Source organism: Arachis ipaensis, chromosome B10 (genome assembly GCF_000816755.2).
Source record: "Arachis ipaensis cultivar K30076 chromosome B10, Araip1.1, whole genome shotgun sequence".
Lineage (NCBI taxonomy): Eukaryota > Viridiplantae > Streptophyta > Magnoliopsida > Fabales > Fabaceae > Arachis > Arachis ipaensis.
The window spans coordinates 71,798,861-71,808,767 of NC_029794.2; the positions used below are offsets into that span (position 1 = coordinate 71,798,861).

The window sequence follows — 9,907 nt, forward strand, 5'->3', positions numbered from 1 at the left end:
AGGAATGAAGAGATCATGCTAGAAATGCTTTCTCATGCTGGACCAAATTGGGTTTGGATGGATATGTGACTATAATCCTCTCAACACTTGATTTGGGAAATGCATGTGGTATAATCAGTGACCATACTTCATCTCTTCTCATGAGCAATTGACCAAGAAATTGGCTATTGATCAAGATTTGAGAGATTGAATTGCCAAGGAGATCAATGAGTGCATTGATTGAGGAAGAGATGAAACTGAAATTGATCTGGAGAATGCAACATCTCCTGAGCCCAATGAACTCCCCATTTCTGATCTTACCCATTCTCTTTAATTTTTGTCATTTACTTTTATGAGCAATTACCCCATTCCCATTTAAGATTCTGCAATTTACTTTCCGTCATCTACATTCAGCTCTTTATTTCTAGCATTTACTTTTCTGTTATTTACTTTTCCACCATTTAATTTTCTGCAATTCTCAACCCAAATTCTGATTCGCTCAACTAGAACATTCCTCTAATTAAAGTTGCTTGATCAATCAATTCCTGTGGGATTCAACCTCACTCTATTGTGAGTTTTTACTTGATGAAAAATTCGGTACACTTGCCGAAGGAAATTTGTTATGAGACAAGTTTTCCTTGCATCAATTATTTCATGTTTCAAAACCAATTAACAGAATCAATAACTGGGTCCATACTCAGAATTGCACTTCAACACAAAAAGATGTACAAACCTTCTTCCCCTTCTTTTTATCTGAAATGCCACCTAAAACCATGCATGGCTACACAGCATCAATCTGGGAACAAAGGAAACTTAGAAGGCATTCAATGAAAGTGGCTTTATATTCTAAACAATGTTTCCAACTTTTCAGTGAAATTTATTAACCATATTCAGTTGCAACATCAAGGCCCCAAATTTCTATTAACGGTTCCATTGAACCAACAGCTAAGTAGTTTCCTGCAATGACAATGAAATAATAATGAGATAGAAAGTAGACGAAGCATAAGGGGATCAAGTCAAATTTGAGCATGCAAATGAAGGCTAGAATTTAGAACTTATTTACTAAAACAGACAAGAGCACAAAAAAACAACATATTTAATAAAAAAAGGAGGAAACATGAGAGATGCATTGACAAAAGCAATATTCCCCACCTTTCTCTCTTCCTTGAATGCAGTCAAGCCAAGCTGTGGATAGTGGAAATGCAGGAATTATGATATCATGATAATTAGATATAATTAGAGAATAAATAATGTTGTATTAATTTTTAGGTCCTACCTAACACATAGTTTTGTCTTTTATGTGCAGCCATGTAGTATTGCTAGGAGATCTAAATTATAAAATTTCTCTACCAGAAGAATCAACACAATTACTTGTTAAAAACGGAGACTGGGATTCCTTATTAAAAAATGATCAGGTATCTTATTAAGGTTTGAACTTTGAATATAATTTGGAAAAGCTTCTAGGAATATTCTTTTCTTTCTTTTTTTTATCTAAGTTGTATTAATGGGATGCATGGACACAATAAAACTAATGAAGCTAATGATGGAGCTAGAGAACGAAAACATGTTAAGAGGGTGGTATGAAGGGCCAATCACATTTGCTCCAATATACAAGTATTTTCCAAATAAAAAGGATTTGTTTACCTCGAGAAGACTCAGATCGTCCTCAATACGAGCACAAACAATAACGGAATTAGTTGGGTTAATGATCATGTCTTCGAGTTCCTCAGAGTCATTATCATCCTTAACAATGTAAAATAATATGATGTTGTAGAGCCACAAATGAAGGTCAACAGCAGAATGCAGACGATGTATTGGAACTTACATTCTTATCTTTGATATAAGGATCCAGGTCGTTACTTGGATAATAAATATCACCAATCCCGGACCTAAATACCTCAACTCTTAACGTAAATAAAAAGATGCAAATTAACACAGACAACACAACGAGATAGAGCTAGCTAGCTAACCATAGCCATGGCTGATATCATGCTAAATAATTTGATAGCTAACTCTAACTAAAACCGCTAACTAACTAACTAACTAAATAGATAGATAACTCGCTGAGATGTATTATATACCTTCATCTTCATCATCATGGTACTTGTCTTATCTAAAAATTCTTCAAATACTGCATAAAACACATTTAAAACTATCGGATTCTAATATTATCATGCTTGTTTTTTACAGAAAATTATATGCCTTAAGAAAGATAGACACAAGAGAATCCTAGTCCATTATTGCCTACTTTTGAATTGTACCTGAGATAAGGCTATAAATAGTATTAGCAAGGGAATTCTGATTTCAACGCAGCTCCCAACCTAACACAAACGGTTCAAATTCAGAAAGTATACTAAACCATATTAGTAATAAGAAAATAATTGTGAATTTCACTATTAATAACGTAGTAAGTGGGGCTGGTGTTATATGTACCACAAGGAACCCTGTGTCAAATAGTCCAAAACCAACTAGTGCATTGAGAAACCTGAAGATCATGGAGCTTGACTCCAGCAGCAACGGAAACCAATAGCTTGTTCTTTGTGAAAAGTGGGTTCAATTTCAAGACCACATCCTTGACTGCAGCAACACAAGGAGAAAATAGAGTAAAAATGCAGTTGAAGAAGGCGGTAATTAGAAAGAGAGAGTGTGAATGATTGATGACAATACCTAATTGAGAACCTGTCATCAATTTGGCAACCTTGCCTTCTTTTGACTCTTCAATTTCCACATCTTCCCACTTCAGAACCTGTCATCAAATTGGCAACCACAAAGATAGGTCACAAGATAGAGAAACATAAATAGAAGTTGATATATATAGCAAAACACAAGAAACAGAAACAACACACTCTTCCCATGGCTTCTAGAGAGTAAAAGAGAGCAACACTAATGCACGAGAAGCTGCAACTTCTTCGTTCCATTACTAACTCTCATGTTGTAATTCATTTTTTTCTTTCTTTTTAATTTCATTGAATTTCCTAAATTTAGAAAATTTTCATTCAGTATCCTTACCTACATGCCTTTATTTTCTGCCAAAGCTTTAATTCCAAAATATCTGGATATAGAAGAATTGAAAGACGTAACTGATTAAAAATTTATCTATGATAGGAATTAATTAATTCCAATTTCAATACCTTATCAGCATATCCAATGTGGAAGATATTCTGAATCTTTTATTTCTTTCTTCAAGTAAATAACAAAAAATGTGAGCATGCAAGTCATGACATTGATGAAAAAAGTAAACAAAGAAAGCATGTCCTTGTTGGATTTACATTGGGAGCTAAGCTAGTTTTGAATTTAAAAAATACACAATGATGAACATGTAGAAGTTATAGTAATAAGCACCAAAGAATTATCATCTATAACAGAAAACAAGTTCCACTCTTTTCCATCTCTCTCGGGAAATTCATCAACCACATGGCAACCATAACAATACTGAACCAATATACAGTTAGTAAACAAGCAATTGAGAATGAACAAGAAGCGAAAGAGAATAAAAATAGAAATTGCAAATGAATAGAAACACACTACGAGCAATGTTGAGTGGATCGAAGAAAAAGAGAATGCAGAAGTGAGAACGTACCGACACCACTGGCGGAGGAGACACATTAATGAAAGAGGTGCTTTGCTCAATCTCATAAGCTATGGCATAGTGACAAGATTTGGAAACGCGTCGATAGAGGAGGCGCCTTCACTCGAATGCAGAAGGTTGATGGAAGCGGCAGACATGAGATGAATGGTGGTGACCATGGCGGCGATAAGATTTAGGGTTTCAGAGGAACTCACTCTCGTTCTCCTTTCCTTCTCCCTCCAATATACGATCTCAGATTATACCTAGAAGGAAAAAGAAAATTAACCAAGAGAATTATACTTAGAGAGAGTTATTGAGACGAAAGCTTCACAAAACTCAGATTCAACCAAGCAGGACCATCATTGAAGGGGGAAAAGAAAATAAAGGCTCTATAAAAGCTTAACCAAATTAGAATTAAAAAAATTCAGGATCAACTAAAATTCACAAAACCAGAAAGCAGAAGCTCCACCGAGGACAGAAATGATGGCATTACTTGTGGTGAGGAGGAGATGAGTGATGGTGCATCGAACCCTCAAATCGAAGCCAATAAACCTAATCAAAGAAGAGCGCTCCTTCGAAGGCAGCAACAACGACATTGCCGCCAGAGGAGAGCGTTGTGGATAAAATCGCAGATCTCATGCTGCGATGTAGTTTCTTCTTGGTTCTCACATTGCGATGGAAGTTCGATTGAACAGCACCATGTTTATTAGTGAAATAAAAGTATTTTCATATCAGTGAACAGGAGCAGGTAATTAATACCAGGGCATCTTGGCTAGTTTTACTAGCCATTTTTTATATGCTTTAGGTTGGTTTCATGCATTTTCTTAGGAAATAAGAAAGTATTTGGTTGAAAATGCAGTCATACCATGATTCAAGCAAACATTGTGAATTTTGAATGATTTCATGAGTAAGAGAAAGACTTTGATGCACTTTGTTTGATTGATTTCAGGTAACAAAAAGCAGAGAAGAGCCACGTTAGTGGCTACGTTAGTGCCACTAACGTGGCCATTAACGTGGAAGGAAGGAAAGTTTGCAACATTAGTGGTAAAGTTAACACCACTAACGTCTTCGAAGGTCATCTCAGCCCACGTTAGTTGCCCCGTTAGTGCCACTAACGTGGGCACTAACGTGGAAGAAGAGGAGAAGCCTCAACGTTAGTGAAAAAGTTAATGGTATTAACGTGGAAGAAAGGAGGCAGCTGTGAAAGTTAGTGGAAAAAGTGAACGCCACTAACATTTGCAAAGCCAAGAACACCCACGTTAGTGGCCACGTTAGTGCCACTAACGTGGGCATTAACGTGGAACAAAGGAGGCAGTTGTGAAAGTTAGTGGAAAAAGTGAACGCCACTAACATTTGCAAAGCAAAGAAGGCCACATTAGTGCCACTAACGTGGACACTAACGTGGGCAAAATCTCACCCGGCAGCCTGACCATGCCTTCTTCAAACAAGAATAACTTGAGCAACAAAACTCCAAAAGAGGTGATTCTAGTGGCATTGGAAATTAGGAATCTAGAGCTTTCCAAGAATATATGGCACTACATGGTGGACACTAAATTTGAGGGAGAAAACCTGCCCCGAAAGTGCAAAGATGAACATGGTATCAACCTGTAGTAAGGCCAGCTGACCTTTTCACCTTCCAAGAAGTGTGACTCGATATGTAGAGCTCCAAATGATGCGCATTGTTGAGTTAAGAAATTAATTAATAAAATTGATGATGACAAACATTTGATTAGTGGGCTAATCACCTAATTAGTTTTGATTATTTTTGATAAGTGATGCAGGCTAAAAACAAGTGTTGCAGCAGCCCAACATCAAACAAAAGATATATGCTAATGGGCTGAATGGTAAGAAAGACAAGCCCAAGTCTTTCATCTCAAGCAAAAGTCTTCCAAGAAGCAAGGCAAGGCACCAACGGGCTAAACTTGAGAAGAACCCGATCCAAGCCCAAATTGATTTTCAATTCCCTCCATCTTGCCTTACGAGAAGCAACGTTCCTCTAATCTCTAATCAAGTCAAATCAAAGCTTCAGAAAAATAAGAAAGAGAAAGAGAGAAAAAGCTTCTTCCCTAAGCTAGTAACCAAAGAAGTAAGAGAGAGAAAGTTTAAGCATGAAGCACAAAAGCTAAAACAGAAAATTCAAACCAAATCAAGCTTAAGTTAAAGGTAATCCATCTCATCTTGCATGCATCAGATCTTCTTCTCTTCTTTCCAACTCTCTGCTATATCCAAAAATGGCATTCAAGGGAAAGTTGTTCTCTGCCCTATTCTGCTTCACATCTACGGTCACTAGTGATACTTGGAGACCAAGTAGTTTCTCAATGGCTAAGATCAAGTTGACCATGAGAAGATTTCTATGGTTACTACTTTGTGGCTTTCGGTCAAGATGAGGAAGTCAGAGGAAAAGTTTTTACTCTGAGGATTAAGGTGAAAAAGTGAATCTGTGGGTTGGTGAAGCTCAAGGCTCAAGGTGTTGACCTTGGAAGAAGAACCCAGCAACATGCAAGGAGATTAAAGAAGCTTGTTGTTCATTCAGAAGGCAAGGAGAGAAAACCAGAGTGTGAGAACAGTGTTCTGTTAAGAAGTTCCTCTACTTGGATAATGCTTTCTTTCAAAGAAGCATTCGGCCAATACTGAAGAACTGCATCTGAGGTTTGCGAATCTGGTTTTGCACATAGCAAAGAGGCTGATGATGAAGTCAATCTCCTTTATGTTTTACTGATTGTAATGTACTTTTCTAAATTTATCTTTCTGTAATTTCTTGAGAGAAGAGGCATTGTGAGAAAGCTTAAGAAAAAGCCATGAGTGGAAATAGGCTGAGAGATACACTTGAGAGAAAAGCCTAGAGTTATTTTCTAATTTCTTTAGGTTGGTTAAGTGTCTTGTATCTTGTACCTATAAGGTATCCCTTTCTTAGTTGGGTTAGCACTAAGAGGTATAGTTAGGTATTAGCATAGCCAATGTCAAGTTAGGCTAGAACTTGAGTGTGAAAGGATTGGGTTAATCATGCAAAATTGGTGTATGTAATACTGTTAACTATAGTGAAATTCTTCCATAGTTGTGGAGGAGACTGGATGTAGGTTGCATAGCACAAGGCAACCGAACCAGGATACATGCTGGTGTTAGCTTTTCTCTTCTCTGCTGAGTTCTATTTTCTGATATTCATGAGACAAAAATAAATTGTCTCATAAATTTCCGCTACCGAGTTCAAACAGAACCTGAATTGAAAGTTCATTTTAAAAGGGTAACAACAGCAACTTAAAAGGCACGCGTTCATAGGGAATGATGATGATTGTCACGTTCATCACATTCAGATTGAAGTACGAATGAATATCTTAGAAGCGAAACTAGATGAATTGAATAGAAAACAGTAGAACTTTGCATTAATCTTTGGGCAACAGCAGAGCTCCACACCTTAATCTATGGAGTGTAGAAACTCTACCGTGAAAATACATAAGTGAAAGGTCCAGGCATGGTCGAGATGGCCAGCCCCCAAAACGTGATCAATAGATCAAAAGATAATCCAAAGATGTCTAATACGATAGTAAAAGGTCCTATTTATAATAAACTAGTCACTAGGGTTTACATGAGTAAGTAATTGATGCATAAATTCACTTCTGGGGCCCACTTAGTGTGTGCTTGGGCTGAGCTTTAACTTTCCACGTGCAGAGGCCATTTGTGGAGTTGAACGCCAGGTTTTGATCCATTTCTGGCGTTTAATTCTGGTTTTGGATCCTTTTCTGGCGCTGGACGCCAGAATTGGGCAGAGAGCTGGCGTTGAACGCCAGTTTGCGTCGTCTATTCTTGACCAAAGTATGAACTATTATATATTGTTGGAAAGCCCTGGATGTCTACTTTCCAATGCAATTAAAATCGCGCAATTTCGAGTTCTGTAGCTCCAGAAAACCCACTTTGAGTGCAGGGAGGTCAGAATCCAACAGCATCAGCAGTCCTTCTTCAACCTCTGAATCTGATTTCTACTCAAGTCCCTCAATTTCAGCCAGAAAATACCTGAAATCACAAAAAAACACATAAACTCATAGTAAAGTCCAGAAATGTGAATTTAACATAAAAACTAATGAAAACATCCCTAAAAGTAACTAGATCATACTAAAAACATACTAAAAACAATGCCAAAATGCGTATAAATTATCCGCTCATCACAACACCAAACTTAAATTGTTGCTTGTCCCCAAACAACTGAAAATCAAATAGGATAAAAAGAAGAGAATATACTATAAATTCCAAACTATCAATGAAACATAGCTCCAATCAAATGAGCGGGACTTGTAGCTTTTTGCCTCTTGAATAGTTTTGGCATCTCACTTTATCCATTGAAGTTCAGAATGATTTGCTTCTATAGGAACTCAGAGTTCAGATAGTGTTATTGATTCTCCTAGTTTAGTATGATGATTCTTGAATACAGCTTCTTTATGAGTCTTGGCCGTGGCCCTAAACACTTTGTTTTCCAGTATTACCACCGGATACATAAATGCCACAGACACATAATTGGGTGAACCTTTTCAGATTATGACTCAGCTTTGCTAAAGTCCCCAATTAGAGGTGTCCAGGGTTCTTAAGCACACTCTTTTTTTTTTTGCTTTGGACCTTGACTTTAACCACTCAGTCTCAAGTTTTCACTTGACACCTACACGCCACAAGCACATGGTTACGGACAGCTTGTGTTAGCCGCTTAGACCAGGATTTTATTCCTTTAGGCCCTCCTATCCACTGATGCTCAAAGCCTTGGGATCCTTTTCATTTCCCTTGCCTTTTGTTTTTAAGGGTTATTGGCTTTTTGCTCTTGCCTCTTGGTTTTAAGAGCTTTGGCTTTTTCTGCTTGCTTTTTCTTTTTCTTATTATTATTATTTTTTTTTCGCCTATTTATTTTTTTTTTCTGCAAGCTTTATTCTTTGCTACTTTTTCTTGCTTCAAGAATCATTTTTATGATTTTTCAGATTATCAAATAACATGTCTCCTAGTCATCATTCCACAACATCATAGAAGTGGTCTTGATGGGCTTTGGAGATGAACCTTTCCATCTCCCATGACTCGGATGTGGAAGCTTTTGTCTTCCCTTTCCCCTTTCTAGAGGATTCTCCGGTCTTAGGTGTCATCAATGGTAATGGAAAAACAAAAAGCTTATGCTTTTACCACACCAAACTTAGAATATTGCTCGTCCTCGAGCAAGAAAAGAAGAATAGAAGAAGAAGAAGAAGAAATGGAGGAGAGGGAGAATGGGAAGTGTTTCGGCCAAGAGGGGTGTAGAGGGATGTGTTATGTGAATTTGATGAAGAATGGAGGGCTTTATATAGCGAAGGGAGGGGGGTTAAGGTTCGGCCATATGGGTGGGTTTGGATGGGAAATTGGTTTTGAATTTTGAAGGTAGGTGGAGTTTATGAGGTAAGTTTATGGGGAAGAGTGGATGGATGTGAGTGGTGAAGAGGTGATGGGGAAGAGAGTTTATGGGGTTGTGTGAAAGAGAGTGGTGAGAAGAAGTGAGTGGAGGTAGGTGGGGATCCTGTGGGGTCCACAGATCCTGAGTGGATCCTGTGGGGTCCACAGATCCTGAGGTGTTCAAGGATTTACATCTCTGCACCCATTAGGCATGAAAAATGCCTTTGCACACAACTCTGGGCATTCAGCGCCAGGCTGGTGACCATTTTGGGCGTTCAACGCCCATTTGTGTGCCAATTCTGGCGTTGAACGCCAGAACCATGCCTGTTCTGGCGTTCAGCGCCCAGAAGCTGCCCATTTTGGGCGTTCAGCGCCAGAACCATGCTCTGTTCTGGCGCTGAACGCCAGACAGATGCTCCTCCAGGGTGTGACTTTTCTTCTGCTATTTTTGATTCTGTTTTCAATTTTTCTATTTATTTTGTGACTCCACATGATCATGAACCTATAAAGACACGAAAAATAATGAAAATAAAAATTAGATAAATAAACATTGGGTTGCCTCCCAACAAGCGCTTCTTTAATGTCAATAGCTTGACAGTGGGCTCTCATGGAGCCTTACAGATGTTCAGAGCATTGTTGAAACTCTCCAACACCAAACTTAGAGTTTGCATGAGGTTTATTCCAGAACCAAGGTCACACAGAGCCTTGAAGATCATGGTGCCTATGGTACAAGGTATTATGAACTTCCCAAGATCCTGTCTCTTCTGAGGCAATGTCAGTTGATCCAGGTCACTAAGTTCATTGATGAACAAGGGAGGTTCAACTTCCCAAGTATCAATGCCAAATAATTTGGCATTTAGCTTCATGATTGCACCAAGAAACTTGGTAGTTTGCTCTTCAGTAACATCCTCATTCTCTTCAGAAGAGGAATACTCATCAGAGCTCATGAAGGGCATAAGGAGGTTC

The 9,907-nt window shown here is 38.2% G+C and overlaps 2 long non-coding RNA genes across 3 annotated transcripts; both read right to left on the reverse strand.

Moving 5' to 3' along the window:
- LOC107621840 lies at positions 2,243–2,756 on the reverse strand. 2 transcript variants are annotated; one of them, XR_002355110.1, is made up of 3 exons: positions 2,647–2,756; positions 2,465–2,556; positions 2,243–2,300 (listed from the first exon to the last, which is right to left on the reverse strand). It is a non-coding gene; the product is annotated as an uncharacterized LOC107621840 (long non-coding RNA). The 2 variants fall into 2 exon arrangements; XR_001615961.2 differs by having other exon boundaries at positions 2,260–2,300; positions 2,413–2,556.
- Positions 2,786–4,287, reverse strand: LOC110268134. The gene is made up of 3 exons (XR_002356207.1): positions 4,041–4,287; positions 3,560–3,810; positions 2,786–3,159 (listed from the first exon to the last, which is right to left on the reverse strand). It is a non-coding gene; the product is annotated as an uncharacterized LOC110268134 (long non-coding RNA).